Source organism: Neofelis nebulosa, chromosome 7, assembly GCF_028018385.1.
Source record: "Neofelis nebulosa isolate mNeoNeb1 chromosome 7, mNeoNeb1.pri, whole genome shotgun sequence".
NCBI classification, from domain to species: Eukaryota; Metazoa; Chordata; class Mammalia; order Carnivora; family Felidae; genus Neofelis; species Neofelis nebulosa.
In genome coordinates, this window is record NC_080788.1 from 37,275,474 (window position 1) to 37,298,626 (window position 23,153).

Genomic DNA, 23,153 nt, shown 5'->3' on the forward strand with positions numbered 1-23,153 from the left:
ATGAGAGGACGGATAATCATATTACCCCTACACTACACAAGAAAATACTTGAACAGATGGAAGTTTGCCACGTGCATGAAAAGGATCAAGCGATATGTCAAAGATGTGACTTTTCCTTAGGTTAACATGGGTGCTTTGCCTGTATGTGTGTATCTGAAGAGGCTGGTTCTAATTTTTTTTTTTTTTTTTTAATTTTTATCTTAAGCAGGCCCTCTACCCAATTGTGGAGCCTGAACTCACAACCCTGAGATCAAGAGTCGCATTGTCAGGGCACCTGGGTTGCTCAGTTGGTTGAGCATCCAGCTTCAGCTCATTCCGTTCAGGTCACCATTTTGTGGTTCATGGGTTTGAGCCACGAGACGGGCTTGGCATGGAGAGCCCAGAGCCTGTTTCAGATTCTGTGTCTCCCTCTCTCTCTCACCCCTCCCCCGCTTGTACACACACACACACACACACACACACACACACACAATGCTGTGAGAAAAATCAAGACAAATGCCAGAAATAAAGCACATCCAAAGGGACATACAAATCACTAAGAAGACAGATCACGCAATAGAAAAATGGGTAAAACATTTGAATGAACGGTTTATCGAGAAGAGTGAAAATGCATCTTGGACATATGACAACATGCTCAACTCCCCTCTTTTAAGGAAAAACAAATGAAAACACCAGGGAGATGTCATTTTTTTAATCTAGGAGGCTAGCAGCAATCAGGAAGATTAATAATACACCCAGGAGGCACAGATTCTAAAAAATAAGGCCTCTCACCCAGTCCTCAGGGAAACTGGGAATCTGTGCATTTGTGGTAGGGAATCTGCCAGTATCTATCAAAGCCGGGAATATACCCTTGACCTCAGATTTTCTTAGAATTAAGCCTACAGATATTCTCACACTTCACACATGGGAATTACAGCGTACCAGGTTATTGTATGCAACATTGTTTGCAATGTGGAAAGACCGGAAAACATCTAAATATCCATCCATAGGTGGCCAGTTAAATAAGCTATGACACGTGCACACAGTGGAAAATCACGCAGTTGTTAAAAATAAGGACAAAGCTCTTAGTCTGTTGATATGAAGACATCCTCAAGATAAAGAAGAAGAAAAATGTATGGGACCATGTATATGGTATTCTCTTTTTTTATGTTTATTTACTTATTTTGAGGCGGGTAAGGAGCAGAGAGAGGGGGAGAGAGAGAATTCTGAGCAGGCTTCATGCTCAGCACAGAGCCCTACATAGGGCTCGATCCCACAACCGTGAGATCATGACCTGAGCCAAAATCAAGAGCTGGACGCTCCACCGACTGTGCCACACAGGCGCCCCTATGATATTCTTTATTAGTGTGCAAAGGATCGAAAAAGGAGCATACGTTTGCTGAGATGCACATACACGTAGGTATATAACAGAGATAGCACGAGGATCTGATAATAATTGTTGCCTCCGGAAAGAAGGCCTGGCTAAGGGTGGAAGGCAGGGAGTTTTCACTGTATATAGCATTTTCTTGCTTTTGATTTCTGGAATATGTCATTATGTTACCTATTTATGAGCACTTGAATTTATTACAATAAACAAATAAACGAGAACACCGGAGGTCGGTGGACGGGGTTGAATCTCACGAAAGGCCCAACCAGTAGACCCCACATGAGACCGAGGCTGCCTCGGGAGTGAATAAACTGAGGCTTGATGAGAGATCAGAGAGGGTCCCATGCCAGGCTTGGGCTGGAGGGGCTCTCCCAGTGAGTGGTTGAATGTTCCTGATCAACTCGTCCGCTCCCGGCTGGAGAAGTCACTACCCGCTGCCACCTACAAACCAGGAAGCTGTGGGCCCCGCCACCCCTCCCTCCGCAGCACCTGCCATATTTAGGAGTGGCCGGCTCCCAGATAAGGCTCTTGACACCGAGGCAGGCCCCTGCCTGTCCAGTGCTCTGGGCTTCTCCTGTGAAACAAACACCTCCAGGAAGGTTCTGCGCGGGAGGGCTGCCCTTCTGGACTTTACCAGCCTCGGTCATTATAGCCTCCGTCACTACCTCCTTCCCTGCTAAGGCCACCTGGAAGGAAGGCCCATTTCTCTTTTGTGGTGAGAGCATTTAAGATCTACTCTCACAGTCTCCTGCACTGGTCTCCGAGGGGCTGACACTTTGTGGGGCTCCAGCCCACCCAGTTATTGAGCAGACCCCTGATGACTCAATCTCAAGGGCTCTGTCATTCAGGATAGATGCACAGCTGCTTCTGTTTACTCCCTACAAGAGATCCAGCAAAATCTGATCGCCTCTCAGGATAGCCCCTGGCCTGACTCACCAGTCCAGGAGAGCTGCTGAAGAACATGTTTTCCAGGGGTGCCTGGGTGGCTCAGTCGGTTAAGCGTCTGACTTTGGCTTGGGTCATGATCTCACAGTTTGTGAGTTCGAGCCCCACGTCGGGCTCTGTGCTGACAGCTCAGAGCCTGGAGCCTGCTTTGGATTCTGTCTCTCTCTCTCTCTCTCTCTCTCTGCCGCTCCCCACTTGTGCTCTGTCTCTCTCTTTGTCAAAAATAAACATTAAAAAAAATTTCTTTTTAAATATGGCACCAAAACCATCAGTCCATTCAATGCCCCTCTTTTATTGCATTTATTCATTCCTTCATTCAATCCTTCAAACCAGAATTTTACCGGTAACTTACAGCTGCCCATATGCTCCTCTCACACCAGGTATCCATTATTTCTCAACTTGTGTTTATCATCCACTTGCATTTTTAATAGTCTATCCCATAAATATGTATGCCTATACAATCTGTATATTTTTAGAGAGTAAATTAATATTTATTTAGTTGTTAATCACGGTGAAAATTAAACAGGTGGCAGTTTCCCTGTGGCATACCTTGAACCATAAACGCAAGGTGAACTCTTTCTTGTTTCAACCCCAAAATAAAATGTGTCATGAGCACTAATTTTCAGCAGAACTATGAGGGATCTAATTTGCCTTTGGTGCCTCGATGCACCTGTCTGTCCTCCTCTTTTCTATCCCCTCCATTCCCAGACCCGATCAAGAAATTTAAAGTCGTGCTCCGTTAGCCTCCCACTAAGTACATGCTTAACAAGGAAATCTACTATCAATCATTTACTCCTTGCCGTAAATTTAATTTGTGGGCTGTCCCTCTCAAGGTTATTTGCATTTTAAATATCTCCATTTGAGAAACGAGAGATTTGTGTTCTGTTAAAACACATTCCAACAAGGAGATACGAGAGATCCTGTGAGAGAATCGACATTACCTTTCGGCAGGAATAGGACTCTCATAAAAAAGACAACCTGGGGAAACTAGTGGAACCTTATATACTCGGAAGTTTACCTCAGTAAGATCTCTTCGGCCTCCTTAGGCCATATCACATTACATGACAAAAAAAAAATTTTTTTTTAACCTCAACTACATAAAATTGAGGTATTTCTTCTCCTCAATTTATGGCACGCTCTTCACATTGTTCTTGCAAAGCCCCTCTTTTTTATTTATGTTTCACTTCTTCCTCCAGCTCCTCTTCCATTCCCTTTCCCCCTTATGCAACCACTTTTAATAACTCTTTCTGGTCAACCTTTTTCCTTGCTTTATTGAGATGGAATTGACATATACAATTGTGAACATTTAAAAAATGTTTTTTAGATGTTTATTTCTTTTTGAGAGACAGAGACAGAGCGTGAGTGGGAGAGGGGCACAGAGAGAGGGAGGCACAGAATCCGAAGCAGGCTCCAGGCTCCCAGCTGTCAGCACAGAGCCCGACGCGGGGCTCGAACTCACGGACCGCGAGATCACGACCCGAGGTTGGATGCTTAACCAGCAGAGCCATCCAGGCGCCCCTAAGGTCGTGTACGTTTAAGGTGTACAAAGTGGTAATTTGTTACACTTCTCTATTGTGAAATGGTTACCACTCTAGCCTCCATCACCTCACATGATGACCATTGCTTTTTGGGGGGTGAGAACATGTCAGAGCTGCTCTCTTAGCAACACTATCATGTATATAATACGGCATTATAATCTATAGTCGCCATGCTGTACGTGAGATCCCCAGAACGTACTCATCTTACAACTGGAAGTTTGTATCCTTTGACCAACATCTCCCCTTTGCCCCCACCCCCAGCCCCTGGCAACAAACATTCTACTCTGTTTCCGTGCATTTGGCTTTTTTAGATTCCACATGTCAGTGATATCAGTATATCAGATATTAGACAACAGTCTTTGTCTTTCTCCGTCTGGCTTGCCGCACCCCTTAATCATGGTGTCCGATCTTTTTAATGTGCTGTTCAGTGTGGTTTGCTAATTATTTTTGAGAATCTTTGCTTCGACATTCATCAGGGTTATTGGCCTATCGTTTTCTCGTCTCGTGGGATCTTTATCTGGCTTTGGTATTAGGGTGATGTTGCCCTGATAAAATGAGTTTGGGAGTGCTCTCTCCTCTTCTATTTTTTGGAGGAGTTTGAGAAGGTTTGGTGTTAATTCTTCTTTAAATATTTGGCAGAAGGTCACCAGGGAGGCCATCTGGTCCTGGGCTTTTCTTATTGGGAATTTTTTTTAAACTTTATTTGTCTTGAGAGGGGGTGGGGAGAGAGAGGGAGAGAGAGAGAATACGCTGGGGAGGGAGAGAAAGGGAGGGAGAGAGAAAATCCTAGGCAGGCTCCACACTGACAGTGCACAGCCTGATGCGGGGCTCGAACTCACGAACCGTGAGATCACGACCCGAGCGGAGATCAAGAGTTGGATGCTTAACTGAGTGAGTCACCCAGGTGCCCCGGGGAAATTTTTGATGACTGATGCAGTCTCCTAACCTGTTACTGGCCTGTTCAGATTTTCTGTTTCTTCATGAGTCAGTCTTGGTAGGTTGCGTGCCTCCTGGAATTTCTCCATTTCTTCTAGGCCGTCCGATATGTTGGTGTCTTGGTTTATGCCACTCTCTTATGATCCTTTATATTTCTGCGGTATTAATTGTACCCTCTCTTCTGTCTTTTCTAATTTTATTTATTTGAGACTTATCTCTTTTTTTTCATTGTCTAACTGGAGTTTTGTGAATTTTATGTCTTCAAAAAACTAACTCTTGGGAACCGGGGTGACTTAGTCGGTTAAGCATCCAACTTCGGCTCAGGCCATGACCTTGAGGTTCATGAATTTGAGCCCGGCATAGGACTCCGCACTGGTAGTGTGGAGCCTGCTTGGGATTCTCTCTCTCTCCTCTCTCTCTGCCCCTCCCCCACTCGCACTTTCTCTCTCTCTCTAAATAAACAAACTTAAAAAAAAAACCTCTTAGTTTTGTTGATCTGTTCTATTGTTTTTTCAGTCTCTATTTCATTTATTTCTTCTCTGATCGTTGTCAGCTCCTTCTTTCTGCTATCTTTGGGCTCAGTTCATTCTTCTTTGTCAAGTTCCTTGAGGTGAAAAGTTAGGTCGTTTATTTAAGTGCTCTCTTTTTTTCTTGATGTGAGCATTTACTTCAACCCCTCTTAGAATTGTTTTTGCAGAGTGTCATAGGTCTTGATGTGTTGTTTCCGTTTTCATTTGTTTCAAGGTATTTCTTTACCTCTCTTTTTATTTCTTCTTTTACCCATTGGTTTTTCAGGAATGTGTTGTTCAATTTTTACATATTTATGGAGTTTCTAGCTTTCCTCCTCTGGTTGATTTCTAGTTTTATGCCATGTGGTAAGAAGAGATAGTTGGTATTATTTCAGTCTTCTTCTGTTTGCTCAGCTTGTTTTGTAAATGAACATATGATCTATCCTGGAGAACGTTCCATGTGAAGAATGTATATTCTGTTGTTTTTGGATGGCATATTCTGTATATGTCTGTTAGATCCCTTCTCTTTATCTGTTGTGAATCTACTGTACGTTTCTGGTTTGTGGTTACCAAAAAACTTAGATAAAACATCTTATATGAGGTATAACAGTCTATTTTATGCTGAGAACAATTTAACTTCAGTCGCATATAAAAAGTCGATTCTTCATCCCCCTTTTCTGTTTTTGATGTCACAGTTTACGTCTTTTGTATTGTGCACTCATTAACAAATTACTGTCACTATAACTATAATTTTTTATCACTGTAGTTATTTTTAACACTCTTGTCCATTAATCTTTATACTAGAGTTAGTGGTTAACACACCACCGTATTATAGTATCCGGATATTCTGAAATTGTCTATATACTTCCCTTTACCAGTTTTGTGTATTTTCATGTTACTGTTTTCCATCCTTCTGTTTCAGCTTGAAGAACTCCTCTCAGCATTTCTTGTAAGTCAGATCTCATGGTGATGATCTCCCTCAGCTTTTGTTTGTCTGGGAAAACCTTTATTTTTTCCTTCATTTTTGAAGGATAACTTTGCTGGGTAGAGTGTTCTTGGTTAGCTTTTTCTTTTCAGCCCTTTACTTTGAATGTATCACCCCACTCTCTTCTGGCCAGTAAGGTTTCTGCTAAGAAATCTACAGATAGCCTTACAGAAGTTCCCTTGTAAGTTACACAATTCTCTTCTCTTGTGTCTTTTAAGATTGTTTATCTGTCTTTGATTTTTGACAGCTTTGTTATCATGTGTCTTGGAGAGGGTCTTTTTGAGTTTGTTCGGTGGCCTATGAGCTTCATGAACTTGGATATCTAACTATCTCCCCAGATTTGGGAATTCTTAGCCATCATTTCCTTAAGTAAGTTTTCTGCCCCATTCTCTCTCTCTCCTCCTCCTTCTGGAACTTAAATAATTTGCAAATTATTTATTTTAACGGAATCTATAGGTTCCATAAGATTTCTTCACCTTTTTAAAAAGATTATTTATTTATTTATTTTGGGAGAGAGAGAGCACATGCACAAGTAGGGGAGGGGCAGAAAGAGGGAGAGAGAGAAAATACCAAGCAGGCTCTGCACTGTCAAAGTCGAGCCCAGTTCGGGGCTTGAACTGATGAACCATGAGGTTATGACTTGAGCTGAAGTCAAGCACTTAATCAACTGAGCTACCCAGGTGCCCCAGCTGTCGGTGCTTTCTTATAACTGAGTTTTCTCAAAGTTTTCTTAAAAACAGTTATTTTGAAATCTTTATCAGTTAAATCACCAATCTTTATGTCTTTGGATCTGGCTATGGGAGATTATTGTGATCCTTTGGTGGTGTCACGTTTCCCTAATTTTTCATGTTTCTTGAAGTTTTGCATTGAGCCACGCCCTCCAGTCTTTATTAACTGCCTCTGGGAGAGAAATTCCTTCCATCAGCCCTACTAGGCATTTTGAGGCTTTCGCAGAAACTCGGTGGAGACACCTGCTCCGTGTTTCTTGCTCCCCCTTGTGGCAGAATTCTTAAGCGAGTATGCCTTCTTTCTATTCTGAAATGCACCGGGCTGAGAGCACTGATACAGCCTCTCTTTTGTTTTCCCAAAGGTGGTGCTAAAGCTCAAGTTTGTGGTCTCTCCCTGGCCTGTAGATTCCGGCTGGCTTTCTGCACATGCTCACTAAGACGTCTGCCAGACCTTGCTCTCACTGCCACCATCAGGAGCACATGGGGGCTGGCCACTGGGTGTGTGTGTGTGTGTGTGTGTGTGTGTGTGTGTGGTATACAGAGTGCTGTGGGTGCCCATGGGTCAGTTAGGAGATTCATGAGCAAAGTGTCCCCAGTGGCTTGCGTGCAGGCTCCGTGATGGAGTCTGCAACACAGTTAGTAGATCTGCACCCTTTAATGCCCTCAGAGAGTCACATGTGCTATTCTCCCAGCCTCTTCTTGCCCACCCCCAGCTCGCGCAGCTCATGATTCAGTATGCTGGATGCAGTGAGAGAGAGATGAGCTTCTTTGGGAGCATCCCACACAGCTGGGGAAGCCAGGTGCTCATTCACATGCTCTCTTTTCCCCAAGAGAGAAGTCATAAGCTGAGAAGATCTCTCTTGGCCCTAAGTCGTCACCTTGAGGCGGGTGTGTGTGTGTGTGTGTGTGTGTGTGTGTGTGCAAGTAAAGTCAAACTGTCTCTCTTCCCTCTACGATGCATCCAAACTCATATTTCTGTTTGCTCTAACAGCGTACTAGAACCCTGGACTTCCATCTGTGGGGGATTGTCTAAGACAGTTTTCCAGGGGCTTCCAGGTCATGACCAAGAGGGGCTGTAGCCAGTTTGTGGCCCCTTGCAGGGTCCACAGCTGAGACCGAGGTGTGTCTATTACCCAATGCACGGGTGGGCGAGACTCCTCCCAGGTCCCTGGGTGTGTGGTGCTGGATTCCACAGGGTCCACAAAGGCAATTTTTGTCCACGGATGGATGCCAAACTGTTGTTGTTGGGGGCAGGGGGGGAGGACACAGATGAGGGACATCTTATTCGGCCATGATGCTGACATTATGGCTTGAATTTTTTAAGCAGACGTAATACTAGTGTTGGCAAAACTTGTTTTTAGTCCTTATTATGTTAATAAAATTTATTCATGTTGTTGATGTTACCATGATACGTTCATTTTATTCATTTTTTTTCGTGTTTTCAAAATCATCGAGGATTCTAAGAGCTTTCCCTTATGAAAATTATATCTATTGACACCATATTAGAATTTAATTTGTGAATCTTAAAATATGTATTAATTGCCTTTAAGATAACAATAACCCATTGCATATTACCATAAACGATTTTATGAAAATAACTGTATTTTTAAAAAACACCAAAAAATTGTATTTTACACAAATTTAATTTTTACAAACCTCCTTAAGGTCTGGCCTAATAGAAGACATCCAGATTCTTATATCTGCTTTGGCATTTAATATGTTGTGATATGTTATTTGGTAGAAATATTTGAAGATAATCTGATTTCGTATAGACTTGTAATTGGAAAAGGAGAAATATTTCAGTAGTCTTTCCAGATCATTGTGGTCGATTTTTTAGGTTAGTTGCAATGCAGAACCTGAAGCCATATCAATAAACTTTTAGTAGGCTGTTACATTAAAATCCATTGGTCTGCCTTGCAGTTTGAATGGATTTTTACCCAGGCATGATTTTGTAACACGGGTTTACCTCAGAGACATTGTGGGTTCAGTTCCAGACCACTACAGCAAAGCTAGTATCACAATAAAATGAGTCAAGTGATTTTTTTGGTTTCCCAGTGAGTATAAAAGTTATATTCATTTTTTTTTAACGTTTATTTATTTTTGAGAGAGAAAGAGAGTGTGTGAGCAGGGGAGGGGCAGAGAGAGAGGGAGACACAGAATCTGAAGCAGGCTCCAGGCTCTGAGCTGTCGGCACCGAGCCTGATGCAGGGCTCGAACTTATGAACTGCGAGATCATGAGCTGAGCTGAAGTCGGATGCTTAATGGACTGAGCCACCCAGGCGCCCCTTAAAGTTATGTTTAAACCGTACTGTAGTCTACTATGTGTGCAATAGCGTTATGCCTAAAAAAATGCAATGTACATACCTTAATTAAAAAATACTTTATCACTAAAAAGTGTTAACCGTCATGTGAGCCTTCAGTGAGTCATAATCACTGCTCGCCGATGCTCATAACAAATATAATAAAGAAAAGGCTTGAAATATTGTGGGAATTACCAAAACGTGGCACGGAGACATGAAGTGAGCAAATGCTGTTGAAGAAATGGCGCCCATAGACTTGCTTGACCCAAGGCTGCCGCAAACCTTCAATTTGTGAAAAAAAAAAAACAAAAAAAAAACACAAAAAAACCCCCAAAAAACGCAGTAGCTGCAAAGCACAATAAGACGAGGTGCCTGTAATGAGGCTGACGTTAGTACCGTCACCTCAACATAGGACAGCCATGTTATCCAAGGGGAAGCCCGGGGGGGCTGGGGGATGAGAGGTGGCTCCACGACCTGGAGCAGCTGACAATGGTGCCTTCGAGAATTTCCTCTCTTCCAGCTCACAGCAATGCACTGAAGTTTACAGGCACTCGGTTACATGGATTTACGGACTGTATTATCTCCTTTTCACTTAAATAACCCTCCCAACATGTTGTAAAGTTGGGCCTTCAAAGGGACCTTGGATCACAGATGACACCAGTAAAACCAGTACAATTGAACAAGAACAAAGAGAGGCAAAACCTTATATATCTCTCGTCAACCCACAAGGCTGAAAAACAGCAACCGTTAAAGGATCAGGTCTGACAAAAAGTTAGCCAAAAAGGTTTGAACTTATCAAGAAGACTATGAGAGATGTATTATTTACACACACTATTATTAACTATCAACATCACCTCAAGTATACATTAAACCTTAAGATATCAGCTATCACAGGATAAGGCAAGGCATTTAAATACCTGTGTATGTGTTAGTTTGTTTTTGTATTTTTTATGTTTTTAAACCTTTTTTTTAAAGTTTATTCATTTGTTTTGAGAGAGACAGAGAGAGTGTAAGTCGGGGAGGGGCAGAGAGGTGGAGAGAGAGAGAATCTCTCTCTGAACAGGCTCTGAGATGCCAGTGCAGAGCCCAACTCAGAGCTCAAACCCACGAAACCATGAGATCGTGACCTGAGCTGAAATCAAGAGTTGAACGCTTAACCGACTAAGCCACCCAGGGGCCCTTAGAAAAGAGGCATCAGAGATATTCATTTTTCATTAAAAAAAAGCTCAAAATATTTTTGCTATCAATAGGAAAATATAAATTATTCAATCTTGATCACATTTGACATCAGCTTATACAAGATGTCATATACAGATTGTTGATTCAAGTTGCTGAACATTTCCTGATGTATTTCCAAGATGACTTCCTAGTCTTACACACACACACACACACACACACACACACGCACACACACACAGAGTAGAAATAGTGAATGAGAGGGGCGCCTGGGTGGCTCAGTCGGTTAAGTGTCCAACTTCGGCTCAGCTCATGATCTCATGGTCCGTGAGTTCGGCCCCACATCGGGCTCTGTGCTGACAGCTCAGAGTCTAGAGCCTGCTTCAGATTCTGTGTCTCCCTCCTCTCTGAACCTCCCCCGTTCATTCTCTGCCTCTCTCTCTGTCCCAAAAATAAATAAACATTTTTTAAAAATTAAAAAAAAAAAAGAAATAGTGAATGAGAATTAATGCTAGGGTGTTCTGAGTACCTCACATCTGATTTATCATTATGAGACAAAAGAATGGCTGTATTCAACTCTCAAAATTTGGTGCCAATATTATGTCCAATAATATACTTAGAACACACATTTATTTTTATTTTTTTTAAATATTTTTTTTAACGTTTATTTATTTTTGAGACAGAGAGAGACAGAGCATGAACAGGGGAGGGGCAGAGAGAGAGGGAGACACAGAATCTGAAACAGGCTCCAGGCTCTGAGCTGTCAGCACAGAGCCCGACGCAGGGCTCGAACTCACGGACCGCGAGATCGTGACCTGAACCGAAGTTGGCCGCTTAACCGACTGAGCCACCCAGGCGCCCCAAGAACACACATTTAGCATATGATTTATAATTAAGTGTATATTTGTATTAAGTGTATGATTCAGTAACAGGCCATGAGCAGAAAGTGGTAACGGTGAAGATTATATTGCTGATTTGAAGAGCAATCAGAAATTACCTGAATTAATTTTAAATTCTCCCTTTTTATAAAGGCGAAATGGAAATTCATTCTGTTCAATTTTTTAATTTTTAAAAAATGTTTTATTTACTTTTTTAAGACAGAGAGAGACAGAGCATGAGTGGGGATGGGGCAGAGAGAGAGGGAGACACAGAATCTGAAGCAGGCTCCAGGCTCTGAGCTGTGAGCACAGAGCCCCATGCGGGGCTCGAACTCAGGAACTGTGAGATTGTGACCCGAGCGGAAGTTGGACGCCCGACCAACTGAACCACCCAAGCGCCACCCAACCATCCTGTTGCATTTTTTAGGATCGACATCCGGAAACCAAATTTATCTGTTAGGTATATTACATACTTAAGAACAGCTTAAATCTCAGAGTCATGAAATATCTTAACACCTTTCATATTTGGCCCAAATAAAATATTTTACTGTTCATTGAGCTGATCAGCTCAGTTTAATATGACCAGATATTGCCTGTTCCTCCTATTCAGCCTGCCAGGGCAGGAATGATTGCCTTCTCCTTGAGTGATGCTCATAACCCTGCACACCTAAATGTAGCGTGGCGCTGTCCACAAGGAGCCATAGTCATGGTTCCTATTGCTGTGCGACTGACTACATGAAATTCTTCAAAGGGTGAATCCACTTTTCGCTTTTTTCCTGCCCCTCTCAGAGTGACTGACATATGGTGGACAAAGCAAAGTATTTATAAAATTATTGTATTTTACTGAACTACCTGTACCATTCCCGAACGTTAGATCTCAAAGGGTATATATTTCATATTTAGATATGATGCTCCAGCCCATCTGCCAAGTGATCTGTAAGACGGTGAGTTTTAAGTGGGGCTCAGAGTAAGAGCAGATTCTATAGTGGGTCCAGGCTGTGGATCTGGCCTGTGACCCAACAGGTTCAATGGTACTCAAAGTTTTATGGGACAAGAAAGTCCCGGTAAGAAAATCACAGCATAATCTCATAGAGTTTTGAAGCAAGCAAAGTTGGTCTTTTTGAGCTAGTAACTAGCCTTCCTTTGAGAAGAAGACCGTGGCATGCCTCAAGGACTTCATAGAGTCTGAACGCTTGACTGCGTGTTTGGTTCCACAGAAAACCAACTCCAAGATGGAGATGCATCCATCTGTCCTAAATAGGATAAACTCTTGTTTTGCTGTATCCATTTGTCTTCCCTGCCCACCAGGGTTTTGCCAGTATGTCATCTGTGGAGTTAGAGAAAATCTTATTTATCATCATTAAATCCCATACACTTATTTTTCTATCAAAGTACTCACTTCATAGCAGTAGAAATGCATCAATAGGCTCTTGTCGATGAAATTCACTGGTTTGATCACACAGGCCATCACCCAGAAGCAGGTGCCCTGTTAAACAGAGAATCACTTGCTTACGACTATTTTTTTGGTGTCTACTCAGAGACAGCTCCTGCAAGGTTGAAATGCTGCCCTAAAGGGTCTGGGAACTGAGATGTAAAATTGGGAGTGGCCCCTCTCACTTTAGACCTGAAGATCTCTTGTTTCCCGTTCCCAAACCTTGGGTTCTGCTGGCTTCATGATCTAGGCCCTCAGGAAAAGTATTTTCCCTTCAGGAGATTCCATAATGGTTCCATAAACTTGAAGTTGAGTTGAATTGACAGGATGAGAAAGGAGAACTGCACTGTGTGGGGTGATTGGTACCAACTGTGAAGGGAAAATAATTTTTCCACTACACATCTGGTGTAGGAAGAGTCGTATCTGCAACCAAGGGGAGCCACTAGGGTGCCACTTAGAATAGAGAAACAGTTACAGAATAATAGTTGCATGTCCAATACTAAAGGTCAATTAAAGACTGAAGTTACCCAATAAAGCCACGGAATAACAAGGACTCAGGTCGTTCATGTGTGAAGGTATTTTTCACGAAGTAAATAATCACAACTAGCGCAGGCACTGAGGGCCAGGGTAAGATGGAATGGGTGGTGGAATAAAATATCAATGATAAAATGGTATGTGATCGGTGATGGCCTTGTGACCAGGTATAGAAATGAGAACTGAAAGATCAGTACATACTTTTTGGTTTGTATTAACCATTGATATCTCTTTCCCCCCATTCCTCTTCCCTTGGTATTTTATATGAGAAATGTTGTTGGTGCTTAGTTTCACAATGAATTCACTAGACCTTGACAAGCCACATCCAAACTAAATGGGGAGGACTGAAATGCTCCCAGAGATCTTAGACCCAATGTGACTATGATGACTAGTGGGATTTGCAAGTCCTCTCATTGGAGGGAAGGAGAAAGCAAGTGTAGGAGATAGGCATTTCAAATATGAAGTTGTGAGATATGGTGGGTGGGGGGGGGGGTCGGTGAGAATGGATACTGCATAGTAAAAGGGGTAGACTGTGCTAGTCCTTGATCTGTTTCCATTGGATCCATTCCATCCAGATCCTCTTCCCCTGCTCTGCTCTGTACCCCAAAACTGATCCCTGAAGACTCTGTTTCCCAGACCCCTAGATGGGTCTGGCCAATGAGAGGGTCTGGAAAGAGATATGAGGTGGGAGAAAGGGAGAATCCAGAGTCTTTCTCCCTACCCTTCTTCACCTCTAATGGCATCTCCAGAAGTAGCTGAACTTCCTCCATGGTTGTGGCTCCCATAGGAAAGATCCACCACGATTCTGGCTTCACCTTGTGACCCTGCCCTTAGGCTCCGCTTCCACTGCCATTTCCCTCTCTCCTTTCACTGAACAGTGGTAGTGCCTTCTTGCTGTTGCTAATCTTTGGGTTAATTTCCTGTTTGATTTCTCAGAGTTCCTATCACCTAATGCAGCGCAGCCAATTCCCTGCATTAAATTCCTTCTGTTTCAAGTTCTCTTGTGCAGTTTCTACTTCTTAATTAGATCCTGACAGGTTAACTGTCCAAGAAGAGGGAACTGGTTAGAGAATGATAATAATCACCATAGTTTATTTTTATTAAGACCTTACTAAGATCCAGACCCTGTGCTGGAGATTTTGCATGCATGAATTCATTTCATCCTCTTGATAATTCTCAAAGGTAAGTCCTCTTTACCTCCATTTTATAGAGAGAGGGCACAACTTGCTTGAGGTTACACAGTCAACAGCGCAAGTGAGACTTGAACACAAGTCTGTGTAACACCAAATTCGTACTTCTCATAGTCATTCATCACCATAACGCATATTGTACAAACATCAAGACAATATTTAAGAAAATAAATATATAGAAAATTCCCATGATACAATATTGTTTTTAAAAGTAAGATAGAAGGGCGGGGCACCTGGGTGACTCAGTTGGTTAAGCGTCTGACTTCAGCTCAGGTCATGATCTCACAGTTCGTGAGTTCAAGCACTAAGCTGGGCTCTGTGCTGACAGCTCAGAGCCTGGAGCCTGCTTCAGATTCTGTCTCCCTCTCTCTCTGCTCCTCCCCTGCTCATGCTCTGTCTCTCTCTGTCTCAAAGATAAACAAACACTAAAAAAACCCCAAACAAACCATTTTAAAAATAAGATAGAGGGGCACCTGGCTGACTCAGTCAGAAGAGCACGTGACTCTCGATCTCAGGGTTGTGAGTTCGAGCCCACACTGAGTGTAGAGATTACTAAAAAAATAAATAAACAAACTTTAAAAAAAGATAGCTCACTATGTAGAATCCTAAGAGCTTTTTAATTTAAAAAAAATTTTAAGTTTATTTGTTTATTTTGAGAGGCAGAGCAAGTCGGGTAGGGGCAGGGAGAGAAAGGGAGGAGGGAACCCCAAGCAGGCTCTGTGCTGTCAGTGCAGAGCCCGACTCGGGGCTTGAATTTCAGAACCATGAGATCATGACCTGAGCCAAAATGGAGAGTCAGATACTTAACTGACTGAGCCACCCAGACACCCCCTAAGAGGTTTTTAAAATCTAATATATATTTATCTCATAAATGATACTAGATAGAGGCACATGGGTTAAGAGACTTCAGTTCAGGTCACGATCTTGTGGTTGGTGGGTTCGAGCCCCACGTCAAGACTCTGTGCTGACACCTCAGAACCTGCTTCAGATTCTGTGTCTTCCTCTCTCTCTGCCCCTCCCCCACTCGTGCTCTGTGTCTCTCTCTCAAAAGTGAATAAACGTTAAAAAAATTTTTTTAATCAATAAATGATACTGGATAGGCCCCAAACAATCTATTTCTGGGTGGTGGAATTGCAGCTCATGTTTATTGTCTTCTGTATGCACCTATATACTTTTTTGAATTGTTCCCACTTTTATAAATGATGTGCATGTGGATCAGTCAGAATTGGGTGTGACACCTCCCAGACTTCATCAAAGACTCAGACTCATGTTCTCTTGTGGGTCCATCAGCCTTGGGAGACCACCTTAGGGTCTTCCCATTCTCATGCCAGCCGCAGGAGAGAGGAAGGGAGCTTTTTCCACCCTGTTGAAGGAGACTCCCCAGAAATGCCGTCTACTTCTGTTTCCATTGCATTGGTCAGAACTTAGTCATAGGGTCACTTGAGGCTACAAAGGAGATAGTAAATGTAGCCATTCAGCTGAGCACCAACGTGGGTTCTGTTAGTGAAGGACGGATATGCAGACAGTTGGCATTCTCTTCCACAAACCATTATCATCAACATAAAGTAAAAAATAAATTATGTTGCTTGTATTGCTCAATTCTACGTGGTATCTAACTAACGAGGTACCATTTATATCCAGATAGACATGCTTGAGCTGTTGGCCTTTACACAGGGTATAGTATACGGGGAAGTGATTTTTTTTAAATAAAACTTAACTTTGGAATAATTGTAGACTTAACAGAAAACTTGCACATATAGTTCAGAGAATTCCTTGTTTAACCAGTTTCAGTCTCCTCACATATTAGCTTCTTGATTACCATGGTGCATTTGTCGTAACTAGAAAGGCAACGTCACCATTACAGAAACTCCAGATTTTATCAGATCTCACCAGCTTTCCCATTAGTGTCCTTTCTGTTCCAGGATCTAGTCCAGCATCCCACATCACATTAGTTATCATATCTCCTTAGTCTCCTCTGATCTGGGATGGTTTCTCAAGTCTTTTTGTTTATGTGTTTATTTGTTTGTTTTCGAATAATCTTGACAGTTTTGAAGCGTGCAGGTATTTGTAGAATGTCCCACAGTCTGGGTTTGCCACATGCTTTCTCATGGTTAGACTGGAGATACAGGCGTTGGGGTGAAGCACAGAGGTGAAGTGCCTTACTCATCACATCTTACCAGGAGGTACCTGATATCTACCTGGCATCATGGATGATGTTAACCTTCATCACTTGATTAAGGTGTCTGCAAGGCTTCTAATACTGTAAGATTATTATTTTTTTCCATTCCTATACTCTACTCTTTGGAAGTGAGTCACTACAGGCAGGCCATAGTTGGAGTAAGAGATAGTGTATCTACATAGATTATTTGGGACTCTTCTTTAAAGAAGTTGCCTCTTCTCAGTAGGGGAGTGCATTTTTGAGGCTCACAATGTATTGCTTTTGCTTCAAGACAATGAACAAATGATGAGAATATCTTATAGGCACCTTGGGGAAGAAATGACCTGTGAGTTCAAGTTAAATACAGTTTGTCTGCTTAAATACACAGCTGGAGATCACATTAACGATTATTTTTAAAAAGGACAAAAAGCTGGTTTGTAGAGTACAAAACTCTCTCAGTGTTTGGTTTGCTGAGTTTGAGGTGGGTATGTTCAGTAGACATTTGGATATTCTGATGTGGGTTCTGGGGAGAGGAAGGAGTTTAAGAGACAGATTAGGAAATCCCTAGAGTGGGTGTGGGGGGATCAGGAAGGCCTCAAGAGTGCTTAAGGTCTTTAGAAAAGAGCATGAAGAGTGAAATTGAGTGGCAAAAGGGAAAAAGGAAAGGATACAAGGGTTCCCCAGACACACACTCTACTGGCAGACCCAGGGCAGGCGAAGGCACACCTCCATTACACTGTGAAGCAAGACCACATTTATTGGCAGGAATGAAGCGTGGATGGATGGAAATCAGTCTGCACCCAATCTCAAACCAAATGTGCTAAAAAAAAAAAAGGATTTCTTAATGGCTATGCTGATGGATTATACCAAGCATGACTTCTTTCTATTTCCCTGAATCCTTGTGGTAAGATCTCCATGAAAGATTAAAACCAAGGAAAGATGGGTGTCTTTTTCTTAACTTTAAAAAGCTCAGGTATATGTTCTGATTATATATTACATCTGTTCAACATAGAAAATAAATAAAATTAAGAAACAAGCAGTAAAAATTACTCATGATCCCAGCCCACAAAATAATTAGCTACAACTAAAAGTTTTATATATGACTATATACACAGATACACACACACACACACACACACACACACACACAAATATCATAATATATTTACACGGTGGAAAAATTAGAAATGATAGCTAATTGTGTATAAAAATTAAAGTCAAATACATAGCCTCCTGGAGGTTTTTATTAATTTTAAAAAAAGTTGTTTTAATTTTTATTTTTAGAGAGAAAGAGAGCAAGCAAGTGGGGGAGGGGCAGAGGAGAGAGAGAGAGAGAGAGAGAGAGAGAGAGAGAGAGAGAGAGAGAGACAAGGAGAGAGAGAATCTTAAGCAGGCTTCACCCTTAGCACAGAGCCCCACACAGGAATCAATTCCACAACCCTGGGTTCATGACCTGAGCTGAAACCAAGAGTCAGATGCTCAACCAACTGAGCCACTCAGGTGCCCCATTTTCCTAGAGCTTTTTTTTTTCTTTTTTCTTTTTAGTTTATTTATTTATTTTGAAAGAGAGAGAGAGAGTAGGGGAGGGGCAGAGAGAGAGGGAGAGAGAAAACCCTAAGCAAGCTCTATGCTGTCAGCTAGCAGCCTGACATGGGCTTGATCTCACAACTATGAGATCATGACCTGAGCCAGAATCAAGAGTTGGATGCTTAACCAACTGAGCCACCTGGGCACCACATCTCCTGGAGTTTTTTTTGTAGTACCTATGTTTGTATATCTCTTTTTTAACCAAGAGCTGGAATCATACTATACACATTGTTCTATAATTCTCCTCTGAAAATATGTTATCATTAATTATCATTATTAATTATTATTATTGAAATGTATTATTATTATTAATTATTATTTATTGAAATGTATACTTCTAGGGAGGTACCATTATCCCCATTTTACGGATTAAGAAATTGAGGATGACAGACATTAAACAAATTATGTTCTAGAGCAATTGTAATCAAGTCTTATAGAATTCAAACTCATGCACTTAATCTATGTCTATTAATCTAAGTAAATCCCCACTTAGAATACTGTTTTAAAGTTAATTGTTCAATTTATTAAAGTTACAAACGTAAAATCCCAGTTCAATTTACAATGTAAATCATTCTCTTATTTTCCTTATAAATGCAGAAAATTTTAATAATTATTAATAAGGAGCTTGTATGAATTTTGGTTCCTCTTATAAATGTAATTAAATGCTTTAATTATTTCAAGTTAAATTTTGAAATCTAATATAGTCAGTTTCCTTTTTAAGTATTTCAATATCTGACTTACAGAGAAACCTCTCCAAAGTATCTATTTGCAAATTCAATTAAATATAAATATGATGAGTCAAAATGCCTTTAATTTTTCCCATACTGCTTATAAAATAAATGAGATTTAAACATTAAATGACAAGCTTAAACCAATTATTCAATTACACATTATAAGTTAGAATTGCAAACCTAGCATGCTAAATTCTATCAAACAGTACAAACTCCTAAAGTTCCGGACAGAAATAAATTCATTAAGACATAAATATTAACACGGCTTGTTTGATTTACCTCTTCATCTTTATAGTTAATTCTAAATACCCTTGAATCAAAACATATTTATCTAGCTCCAGTTCATGTAATGGGATAGCGGCCTGTAGTAGATTAACTCTCTTGCCAATAACAATTATAAATCCTGGACAAAATATAAAAAACAACTGTGTGAAGGCACAGGAGAGCAACCCAAAGTAGAGAGAGATGGGAAGGATATTATCCTTGAAAAAGGGAAGCTCCTGTGTGATGTACACATTGAATCAGATTTTCCCCAGAAGACAGTTCCAGTTCTGGAAGTGATCTAGACACAATGGAAATTGAAGGATGGGGAGTCCCAGAAAGAAAAAAAAAGCCACAAAAGAAAAAGATCTGAATTTTTCATGTAAATTTCCTTTAAATCCTTGACTGATTCCTAAGGTACGTATGCATGTAACAAAGCTCCAAGAAATCCAGCAAAAAGAAGGAGGTCAGGGTCACTTGGTGGCTCAGTCAGTTGAGTGTCCATCTTTGGCTCAGATCATGGTCTCATGGTTCCTGGGTTCTAGCCCCACATGCGGTTTTGCTCTGACAGCATGGAGCCTGGTTCAGATTCTCTGTCTCCCTCTCTCTCTTCCCTTCCCCCACTCTCTCTCTCTCTCTCTCTTTCTCTCTCTGTCTGTTTCTCTCTCTCTCTCTCAAAAATAAATAAACATTAGAAAAAAAAAAAAAGGAGGCTAAGGAACTTAGCTGAGATTTTAGCAGTTGCCTAGGACTCGGGAGTTTAAGTTTGGCATTGAAGTCCAACCAAAAGAGAAAAATTTGGTAAATGGCTTGGGCTTTCCACTGACAAAACAGAAGAGCCACACTTTATGAGTAAAGACCACATCTGAGGACCACAGGCCAAACTGAATATAGCTACCCTAACAAGGGCCAAAACGAATCCCCCAAGAATCAAGGTAATTTGCCAGTAATTTAACTGCTGCCATAGCAGAATATAATACTCTTTACAAGAAGATCACTCAACCCAGAGTTTCTACAGCATATTATTCACAATGCCCAATATGCAATAAGAAAATTATTAAACATGTGAAGAAGCAAAAAATGTGACCTGGAATTAAGAGGTAGTAGCAGCAGACCCACAGGTGACTCGTATGTGGGAATTGGCTGACAAAGACCTTGAAATTGGTACAATAAATATGATAGAGAACCTATAAGAAAACATGGGCAAATGGGTGAACAGATAGGGAATTTCAATGGAGAAATGAGAAAATTTTTTTAAAGAATCAGAAACTCTAGGATTCTAGAAATTCTAGATGCATAACCCAAATGTAATCATGAGAAAATACCAAAGTATCCTTCAGTAATGACAAGACAACTCTCAGTTCAAGACATTCTCAGATGAAGGAAGACTACAAGAAGTTGTTACCAGAAGATTGACCCTAACATAGTAGATAAAGAAAGTTCTAGGGGTACCTTTCTGGCTCAGTCGGTTAGGCAACAAACTCTTGGTTTAGGCTCAGGTCATGATCTCACGGTTTGTGAGTTTGAGCCCCACATTGACCTTGTGCTGACAACTAAGAGCCTATTTGGGATTCTCTCTCTCTCCCTTTCTCTCTGCCCCTCTCCTGCTCTCTCTCTCTCTCTCTCTTTCAAAATAAATAAACTTAAAAAAAAAAAAGAAAGTTCTTCAATAGGAAGGAAATGATAAAAGGAGCAAATTTGAAAAATCAGCAATGAAAAAAGAATAACAAAAAAAAATTAAAATGTTGATAATTAAAGTTATGTTTGATGGTTGAAGCAAAAATTAAAATGCTGTGTGGTATGGTTCTTAATGCATATGAATAAATATTTAAGACTATGATATGGAAGAGGATAGAGAGATCTAAATCCTTCTACACGTCACTCAAAATCGTAAAATCTTGAGACCAATTGTCTTAGTCTGCTTGGGCTGCTATAACAAAATACCACAGACTATGTTTAAACAACAGAAATTTATTTTCTCACAGTTCTGGAGACTAGGCGACCAAGATCAGGGTTCCAGTTGATTCAGTTCCTGGTAAAAGCTCTCTCCCTGGCTTGTAGATGGCCACTCCCTTGCTGTAAGCTCACATAATTCTTCTTTGTGCTCCCACAGAAAAGCAGAGGGAGATCTTTTTTCCTCTTCTTATAGGACCACCAGTCCTACCCAATTAGGGCTGAACCCCATGACCTCATTTAACTTTACCTCCTCTAGACCCTATCTCCAAATATAGTCATATTGGGGGAGTAGGGCTTCCACATATGAATTTGGGGGGAACACAATTCAGCCCACTAGTGAATGGTGATAAGTTATACATGCATAACATAATACCTAGAGCAACCACTGAAAAATATATGACAGAGAAACCTTCAAAAACACTATAGATACAAAGAAGACATACAAATATCCAAAAGCATATGAAAAGATGACTAACATCACTAATGATGAGGGAAATGAAAATCAAAATAACAAAGAGATATCCCTTCACCTCTATTGGAATGGCTACTATTGGGGTGCCTGGGTGGCTCAGTCAGTTAAGCATCCAACTCTTAATTTCAGCTCAGGTCATGATCTCATGGTTCGTGAGTTTGAGCCCCACAAGGGGCTCTGCACTGACAACATGGAGCCTGCTTGGGATTCTCTCTCCCTTTTTCTCTGCCCCTCCCCTGCTCTCATTCACTCTTTCTCTCTCAAAATAAATAAACTTAAAAACAAACAGAAAATGGGGTGCCTGGGTGGCTCAGTCAGTTAAGTGTCTGACTCTTGATCTCAGCTCAGGTCATGATCTCACAATTCGTGGGTTCGAGTCCCGCATTGGGCTCTGCACTGACAGCGTGGGGCCTGCTTGGGATTCTCCCTCTCCCTCTCTCTGCCCCTCCCCCACTCACTCTTTCTCTCAAAAATAAATAAATATTTTTTAAAAAATTTTTAATAGAAAAAAAATTTTTTTAATAGAAAGAAATCCTGCTGTATGTGACAATGTAAACAAATTTGGAGAACACTATGCTAAGTGAAATAAGCCAGTCACAGAAGGACAAACGCTGCCTGATTCCACTCATCTGAAGAAACTAAAATAAACTCATAGGGATGGAAAGCTGAATGGTGGTTGCCAGGAACAGGAAGGAGGGGAATAAAGAGCTCTTATTCAACAGACCTGAAGTTTCAGTGAAGCAAGATGAATCAGTTCTAGAGATCTGCTATATAATATCATGCCTATAACAATACTGTGTTATATTCTTAAAAATTCGTTAAGAGAGTAGATCTCATGTTAAATGTTCTCACCATGGGGCGTTTGGGTGGCTCAGGTGGTTAAGCATCTGACTCTTGATTTCAGCTCAGGTCATGATCTCACGGTTTGTGAGTTTGAGCCCTGCATCAGGCTCTGTGCACTGACAGCTAGGAGCCTGCTCGGGATTCTCTCCCTCCCTCTCTCTCTGTTCCTCCCCTGCTTGTGCTCTCTCTCTCTCTCTCAAAATAAATAAATAAACTTAAAAAAAATAAAGTGTTTTTTATTTTTTAAAATTTTTTTTTTCAACGTTTTTTATTTATTTTTGGGACAGAGAGAGACAGAGCATGAACGGGGGAGGGGCAGAGAGAGGGAGACACAGAATTGGAAACAGGCTCCAGGCTCCGAGCTGTCAGCACAGAGCCCGACGCGGGGCTCGAACTCACGGACCGCGAGATCGTGACCTGGCTGAAGTCGGCCGCTTAACCGACTGCGCCACCCAGGCGCCCCTAAAGTGTTTTTTAAAAAAATGTTCTCACACAATAAAACAAACAGAAAGTCATTCCATCAACAACAACAAAGCAATGGTAAGAAGGTTGTACTGAGAAGCGTGGATTTTTAACAATAAATGAATCTAGTACTCTGGGAAAGAAAAAACCCAGCATAGGTTAAGTC